Below are 8,680 nucleotides of genomic sequence, written 5' to 3'. Positions count from 1 at the left end.
AGACCTTGACCAGGAGTTCACCAGGGAATTGGCTGAGGCTGCACGATCCCAGTGTATGCTTGTTATGGGAGATTTTAACTACCCAGACATCTCATGGGAGGAGCGCTCACCAAATCCGAGCAGTCGCAAAGCTTTCCCTCATGTGTGGATGACCTCTATCTGACGCAGGAAGTCTACGGGGTAACAAGAGGTAAAGCGCTGCTCGACCTCATACTGGCAACTGGGGATGACCTAATTAGCAACCTAACAATCGAAGGGAAGCTCGGTGACAGTGATCATGAACTGATCACCTTCACCATCTGCCGAAAAGCTGGCAAGTCAGTCAGTAATACAGAAGTCCTTGATTTCAGGAAAGCTGACTTTGACAAGCTAAGGAGGCTTGTCAGAGAGGCCCTAAAAGGCCACAGCCCAATGGAGAGGGGAGTTCAGGACGAGTGGTTGCTCCTCAAGGGAGCAATCCTGGATGCGCAAGCAAAGTCCATCCCGTCTCGGAGGAAAGGCAGCAAAAGGGCACAGCAGCCCCCTTGGCTCTCCAGGGAACAGGTGGACCTCCTGTGTCTTAAAAGGAAGACCTACAAAGGATGGAGGACTGGAACCACCACCAAGGAGGAATACTCTGCTCTTGTTTGGACCTGCAGAGAGCAAACCAGGAAAGCCAAGGCTGTGATGGAACTCCAGCTAGCTATAAATATCAAGGTAAATAAAAAGTCCTTTATTAGATATGTGGGGAGCCGGAGGAAAAGCAAGGGCAACATTGGACCCCTGCTAAGCCAGATGGGGCAACTGACGCCCAGGAAAAAGCGAACTTACTAAATGGGTACTTTGTGTTAGTTTTTCACCAGTCCCATGGGACACCTCTGCCCACTATGGGTCAGGGAGGCCCGGGTGAGGGAGATTCCTTGCCCTTCATCGAAGCTGACCTCATGAAAGAACACCTTGACAGGCTGGATACCTTCAAGTCAGCCAGCCCTGATGGATTATACCCAAGGATACTCAAGGAGCTGGCAAGCATCATAGCTCAGCCCCTGGCACACATCTTTAAGAGCCCTTGGAGCTCTGGTGAAATGCCTGATGATTGGAAGAGGGCCAATGTCATGCCTATCTTCAAGAAAGGGAGGAAAGTAGATATGTCAAACTACAGGCCCATCATCCTGACCTCTATCCTGGGGAAGGTCATGGAAAAGATTATCAAGGAGGCCATCCTTAACAGACTAGCTAAAGGCAATATCCTGAGGGATACCCAGCATGGATTTGTTGCGGGTAGGTCTTGCTTGACCAATCTCATTTCCTTTTATGACCAGGTGACTTATCACTCAGATAAGGGGGAAGAGATCGACGTTGTGTACCTCAACTTTAAAAAAAGCCTTTGATCTGGTATCCCACGATCACCTCTTGGCTAAACTGGCTAATGGCAGCCTTCAGTTCACCACAATCCACTGGCTGGGGAACTGGCTCCACGGTAGGACCCAGAGGGTGGTGGTCGACAGAAGCCAATCATCTTGGTGCACTGTGACCAGTGGAGTCCCACAAAGCTATTTCCTAGGGCACATCTTTATCAATGATGTGTACATTGGTGTCAGAAGCAGACTGGCCAAGTTCGCCGATGACACCAAACTCTGGGGTAAAGCGCCCACATCTGAGAACAGGAGGGTGATCCAGGTGGATCTGGACAGTCTCATGAAATGGGCGGACGAGAACCTGATGGTGTTCAACACTGAAAAACGCAAGGTTCTCCACCTCGGGAGGAAAAACCTGCACCATGCTTATAGGCTCAGTAGTGCTACACTGGTTAGCACTACAGATGAAAGGGACTTGGGGGCCATGGATGACCACAAGATGAACATGAGCCTTCAGTGTGATGCTGCAGCTAGTAAAGTGAGCAAAATGCGAGCTTGCATCCATAGATGCTCCTCAAGCAGATCCCAAGACGTCATTCTCCCGCTGTACTCGGCCTTGGTGAGGCTGCAGCTGGAGTACTGCATCCAGTTTTGGGCTCCACAATTCAAAAAAGATGTGGAGAGAGTCCAGAGAAGAGCCACGTGCGTGATCAGAGATCAGGAAAACAGACCTTATGATGAGAAGTTGAGAGCAATGGGGCTATTCAGCCTGGAAAAGCTCAGGCTTAGGGGTGATCTGGTGGCCACCTATAAGTTTGTCGGGGTGCTCATCAGGATCTGGGGGAACATCTGTTTACCAGAGCGCCCCAAGGGATGACAAAATTGAATGGTCACAAACTCCACTGTGACCGATTCAGGCTGGACATAAGAAAGAACTTCTTCATTGTCCGAGCCCTGAAGGTTTGGAATAGACTGCTGCCAGAGGCGGTTCAAGCTCCCACTTTGAACGCCTTCAAGACACATTTGGATGCTTATCTTGCTGGGATTCTATGATCCCTGCTGACTTCCTGCCCCTGGGGCAGGGGGCTGGACTCAATGATCCTCCGGGGTCCCTTCCAGCCGAAATGTCTATGAAATCTATGAAATCTCATGAGGTCCCCCCCAGCCCTAACTTCTATGAAATCTATATATAGGTATTAGTTGAACACAATGTTTTATTGATATATTTACAATTTTAAAGCAATCTGGAAGCCTACCAGTGCCTCAATCATTATAATAACATTAATTCTAAATACCTATATATTTTTTCATGGAAAATCAGAGCTCTCCCTGCCCCCTTTGCTCACCAGAATGCAGGTCCAGCTGCAGCTGTCTCCCCATTGCTTGCTGGAGCTGTGCAGCCCCACCCCTGCCCATGTATTGCCCCTCACTCCCAAGCCACAGCCCCCACAGTCCTGCTGGTGTCCCTCACTTCTGACCCACAGCCACCCCCCCCAGCCCTGCCAGTGCCCATCACTCCTGGCCCAAAGCCCCAGCACCCCTGCTAGAGCCCCTCACTCCTGACGTGCAGGACAAGCTTTGCCAGAGGGGCTTCCCAACTGCCAGGCTACAGGACCCAGCAGTCCACTCTCTGCCCCACAGGTTCCAGCTGCAGCTGGCTGGCAGCACCCAAGACCCAGCTTCCATGTGCAGGAAGTGGCAGCTGCTGCAGCTCAGCTCCACTCTCCGCACCCCCCAGTGGGAAGTACAGCCAAAGTGGAGCCAAGTGGAGCCCATGGTGTGGAGGAGGATGTGGGCTACCCAATTCAGGGCTCCCCTCCTAGGTGTCCTCCCCCTGGGGGCCTCCATGGCCCAGCAGGCAGACCCAACATGGGAGGGTGGAGCAGAGTGGGAAGGCTTAGTGCTGCCACTGCCACCTACACTGGAAGTCCCATGCCAGCCATGCCCCCTGCCCATCCAGCAGCAGCAGGGGCGGCAGCAAAGAATTGTGCCCCCTTGATGCTGCCAGGCAGGAAGGGGGCACATTGCCTTGGTGACACAGCTGGTGCAGGACTCCCGGTGGCAGTGGCAGCAGCAGCACCAAGCCTCCCCGCCCCACTCTGTCCTCCCATGCTGGGTCCTGCCCACTGAACTATAGAGGTCCCCAGGAGGAGGGCAGCAGGGTGGGGAGCCCCAAGCCCCACAGGAGGCAGCCCACATCCTGCCCTGCCCCCCCCACAAATCTGGAGGGGTTTGAGTCCCTCCATGCCCTCTTGCCCTGGAGTGCACCCAGCAACAGGGAGCCAGACCCCTGGATGAGCTGCCCATGGCTCTGTCCCAGTCCCCCCAGCCAGGCCCCATGGCCACACATTCCTGCCTCATCCCTGGGAACTGCCCCAGCTGGGCAGAGCCCCCAGGCACCAACCCTGCCCACTTCCTCCCTCACTGTGGCCACCACCACCTCAGTCTGCTCCCCACTGCCACCCCTTTCCATGTCACCTATGCCCCTTTCCCCCCATAGACTTACCTGCAGGCAGCTGGGGGAGCTGCTCTGCACTGCTATCTGGCTGTATTGCTGGCCACCTGCCTGTGTGCTCACACACACACAAGCACATGGTGTTCCCTGCTTCCCCCACCCTAAGTAGCCCCTTGAAGGCTGGAACTCTAAAGGAGAAAATCAATGTTTTTCCATGGCAAACAGAAAACCCAGATCCCGGGTAATCATTTATTCAGATCAGGTACAAAAGAGGTTTAGAACTGTGTGAAAGTACATTTGATTTGAGTAACAAGTGTTGGTTTTGTAGTCCTGGGGCCTGTAGACCAAAGATGAAACCAGGACCACATGAAATGTGTGTCAAAGGCAATTCACAGCCAAATATTGCCGCCCTCCTTCATTGAAACCTCTCCTTCAAGTAGTATTAAGTTGCACAGGAAGATGGTACTTCCACAGTTGAACCACTTGGGGGTCACTGGCAGCGAACGTTACATGGCATCATTGTTAAATCTCGACAAGGAGGAACCATCTCTGTGAGCTAATAGTTCCATCTCTGCCCATTCAGTCCTTGGCCTCTCTGTTGAGAATGATAAGCCTGACTGCTTTTTTTTTTGTCAAGTGGACACCCATCCACTAGGAACTGTCTTGCAACCAAACTAACTTCATGTAAGACACAGAACAACCATCAAGTGGTAACAACTTTCAATCACTGCTGACCTGGGCTGTATTCAAACTGGAAACTAGAAGGTGAAGAGAGTCTATATCATATTCCTGCCTCAAATCCCACGAGCTGCTGAAACCCTCCAGGGATTCTAAAGTATATATAAAATATATATTTAAAAAAAAAAACCCAGAAATTGAACAGTTATTCTCATTGACTCAGAAAGACAGAAACTTCTGCCTCATACACTAGCTGGGATGGAATGCACATTTATGAATAACAACATCCTGCAACATCAGATAAAAAACAGGAAAACAACATGAGGAAAACAAAGGTTCTTATTCTCATACTGTGAGACTGATTTTTTTAGTAATGAATAAAAGAAAACATGAAGTAAAAAAAAAGCAAAAAAGAAACAGAGAGAGAAAGAGGGAGGGGATGTGTACAAAGGGGCGAGAGAAGGAGAAAAGCTGATGTTCCATCTGGAGCCTGGCACATTCACCAAGAGCAAATTGGGCTCCCGCATGGTCTAATTCCTGCTTCACCACAGACTGCTAATACGCCTTGGATAAAAAGGGAAAAAAGGGGAGGAAAAAAATCTATGCAGGAGGCTGCAAGAGCACATAGAGTCTGTTCTGAGCTCCTTCCACAGGCAGACAGAAATCAATAAATCAATAGGAAATGTTCGTTGGCTGTAAAATGGGTAGAGAAGCCAGTGTCAAGCTGCTTTAAGATGGATGGACAGTAGGCTTGCAGTCTGCAGAAAGGCCAGAGGTGACTATCACCTTGAGATGAGATTGGCGACCAGCAGCCTAACAATGCTTTGAACCTTGAGTGTATGATTAAGGGCTGGGGCAAAGCTTAAAATAGCCCTGTGTTACCCACCATGCGGTCCTTCCCGGGCTTTGCGCTCCTCTGCTGCACTGGTGGTTTGCCAGCCAAAGCCTGGCAGCTGCCTTCTCTGTGCCTTCTGTGCCACTTCATTGAAGTAAAGTCTATAGGAGACCAAATAAAAAATGACAAGATGCCTACTGGTAGCAAAAATTGATTGAAGAGGGGCAGGGATTTTCTTCTCAACAGTTGGATTTTTCCTTTCTATGGGGGGTTTAACATAATGTAGTCTACACTTTCTATTCATAGCATTGTACTTTCATTAATGGGGCGAACAGAGGGAAATGGAGCTGAGCCAGAGATGATTAGCTGAAGCTAACACAAGCGACTTTTTTTCTTTTAAAGGAAAAATATTTATAAGAGGCAGAACAGCTGTACCTGCAGCAAGCTCTCAGTGTGTTTACATTTGTCCATTTAGGACTGGATTCTGCCTGTTCTTCAATCATTGTTTTTCTAATGCAGGGATGATCTTCGCTGTGGTATAGCTCCTGCAGAGAGCGACAAGCAGTATAGCTTGAGGCTTGCCCACATCTGCAGCCTCCCCTCAAGGACTTGCATTTTCCTCCGTCTCAGTGAACTACTGCTTATCCTCCTCTCTGAGGAAAGACAGTCCTTAACCTCTTGTAACTGAGACCTTGTCTCACTCTTAGTCAAAGTCCCAGACAACAACAGATTGGGTGCTTGGCGCTCTGTCTAAGCAAGTAAGCAGTTCTTCACAATTCCTTTTAGGCTCTTTAGTATTTCACAGATTATTCTTTATTATTTGTGTAATAACAGGTGTGCTTTAACAATGTGCTCACTGAGCGTCACCAGAAGGCTTTATGCAGGGAGGTTGTCTGACTAGTGTGTGCTGTGCAATTCAGCAGGGAGGACTTTATACAGAAAATTATTATATAGCCTTATTTTCTTTCATTCATCATGGTTTCAATCACATGCTTTGGATATCTGAACTGTGAAAGATGAGCAGAATTCTTGCTTCCATTACTCACATCTAATATAATAATTTCAAATGCTATAGTAAAGACAAATTAAAAATCTATATTGGAATACCATTAAGTTCTGAGTTAATGAACTGAACCAAGGAAACTTAGAGTTAAAATTCTAAGGTTTTCTTTTAATTCACTCTGTTTTGTTTGTCTTTGAATGAGATCTGGGGAAGGAAAAACACATTATTTCAATAGTTTCCAAACGGTGTTCATGAAGCCCTGGTGTTCAACAGCAGGTCATCAGGGGTTCCTCAAAGAAATTGGGGGAAATGGCCGAGTGAGCTGGAAGGCAGTGGGCCACCATTTCTGAGCCAGGTTGCCTTTAAGAAAGGGGTGGTAGCTGAGGCTCCTGTTATTATACGAAGTTAGAGAACTAGTCCTTTTTTCACTATACCTTTTAAATTAGCCAAAGCTTAAAACCTGGCAGGGCTGAGAGAGACTGACATGTTCACTAAAGGTCCTCTGTACCCTTGGGACATCTCTCAGAAAAGTGGTCAAAACCACAGAAACACTCTTTTGTGCAAGTATTTTATGAAATTTTTTACCACTTTTCAAAATCTCTAAAAAATGTGAAAACTGCCTTTTTAATCATCAAAAAGTTTTGGTCAGTGCCAAACCACCTTTCTCTTTCATTTCCTCGTGCCTGATTTTTCTTTTTTCTGCAAGGGAAAAAGAAATGTTTTGCTGTAAACTACATTTTCTGCAACAACAACAACAGAATGGACAATGGTTACCTACCCTGCTGTTGCTAACATTGCTATTTTTGGTTGTTGGCTCTTTGTTAATTATAAATGTCATGCATTTCTTAATTGCACTCATGAGGTACTGTTCCCATGAGTAAATTGTGCTAATTTGTAGGTAAGTTTACTTGGCAGGGGGGGCGCATCTACACATGCAAATAATCTGGGAGCAGTTTACTCAAGAATAAACTCTCCCAAGCACATGTCTACACATGCAGGGGTGCATCTTGCACTCCCTGTGGCCCTGAAGCCAGAACCTGCAGCAGCTAAGGGGAGTGCTAGGCTCCCCCTGGGTGCTAGCAGAGGTCCAGGAAATAATTGTCTCCTGGCAGGGGCTGGGTCATTGCTTCCTGCCCCCAGGAGCTGCCAAAGGTTGGGCAGGGACAATGTCCCCCTGCCCCAGTGGCAGGGAGCTTCCAGCCTCCACTCCGGGAATGTAGGACCCAGACTGGGAGATCCTTATCTCTCAGAGCCAGCTTCATGGTCATGGGGCTGGCAATGGAAGATCCTTATCTCCCAGCCCAAGTCCCTCAGTTGCAGAGCCCAGGCTGGGAGATTCTTACTCCCAGCACCATCTCCGCTGGGACTCAGTCTGGGAAATAAGATTCTCTCAGCCCAGGCCCTGTGACTGTGGGACTTGGGCTAAGAGATAAGGATCTCCCACCTCAGCCCCACAACCACAGGACTTAGGCTGGGAGATAAGAATCCCTAGTCCCCGCCTTGCAATTGCAGATTGGGGGCTGGGAGCTGCCTGCTGCCAGGGCAAGGGAATGTTGTCCCCACCCAAGTTCCAGTGGCAGAGCCCACCCTGGCAGCAGGCAGCTCCTGGGGTCAGGGAGTGATCTTCCACCCGCTGGTGCCTGGCTGACCAGGAGCACATTTGCTCCCGGTCAGGCATCTACACGTGCACTACTGTGCAGCTACTAATCACAAATAAATTTGCTACTTGCATTTTCAGGTAGCAAATTTACATGTGATAACAACCAATTACTATGCAATAAGTGTCCGCATATGTAGACGTGGATGCTTACTGCTCAGTAAAGCATCTCATGTAGATGCACCATGTATTACCTAGCCACACAATCAGCACTATCAACACAGTCACTAACTATCCAGGAAATCTGCAGTTAAATCATCTTTCACACCCATATCTCCATTATGTACCTTGCCATCCACCATACCAAATCATAATAACAATATCCATAATACCAAAATCATGGGATCATAGATGCCTCAGCTCCACAAAAAGCTCCTTTTCATTTCCAACACCCTTTTCCATACTGCACATTATCAATTTTGTTAAAATTTGGACTCTTGCCCTTAACTCTGCCCTCATGATCTGACCCAAAATGGCATTTTTACTTTAAAGGTGTTATTCAACCTGTGTGGGTAGCTTGTCCATCCACTGAATTTTATCATTCACCCAACAGGGAAAATGCATCCCTATAAAACCTACAAGGTCCTTCACTCTGGGATTCCCACTGGCAAAAATTAACACATCTCTGGGAAGGAGGTTGGAGTAAGAAAATGGGCTCTGGTATATGTGCAAAGACCTAAAGAAAGCATCTGAACTTGGCAATGTATGTGGAAAG

This window comes from Crocodylus siamensis, chromosome 15, assembly GCF_052110815.1.
Source record: "Crocodylus siamensis isolate JL-2025a chromosome 15, ASM5211081v1, whole genome shotgun sequence".
Taxonomy (NCBI): Eukaryota; Metazoa; Chordata; order Crocodylia; family Crocodylidae; genus Crocodylus; species Crocodylus siamensis.
The sequence above is the reverse complement of the archived record's forward strand: the minus strand, read 5'-3'. Positions refer to the sequence as shown.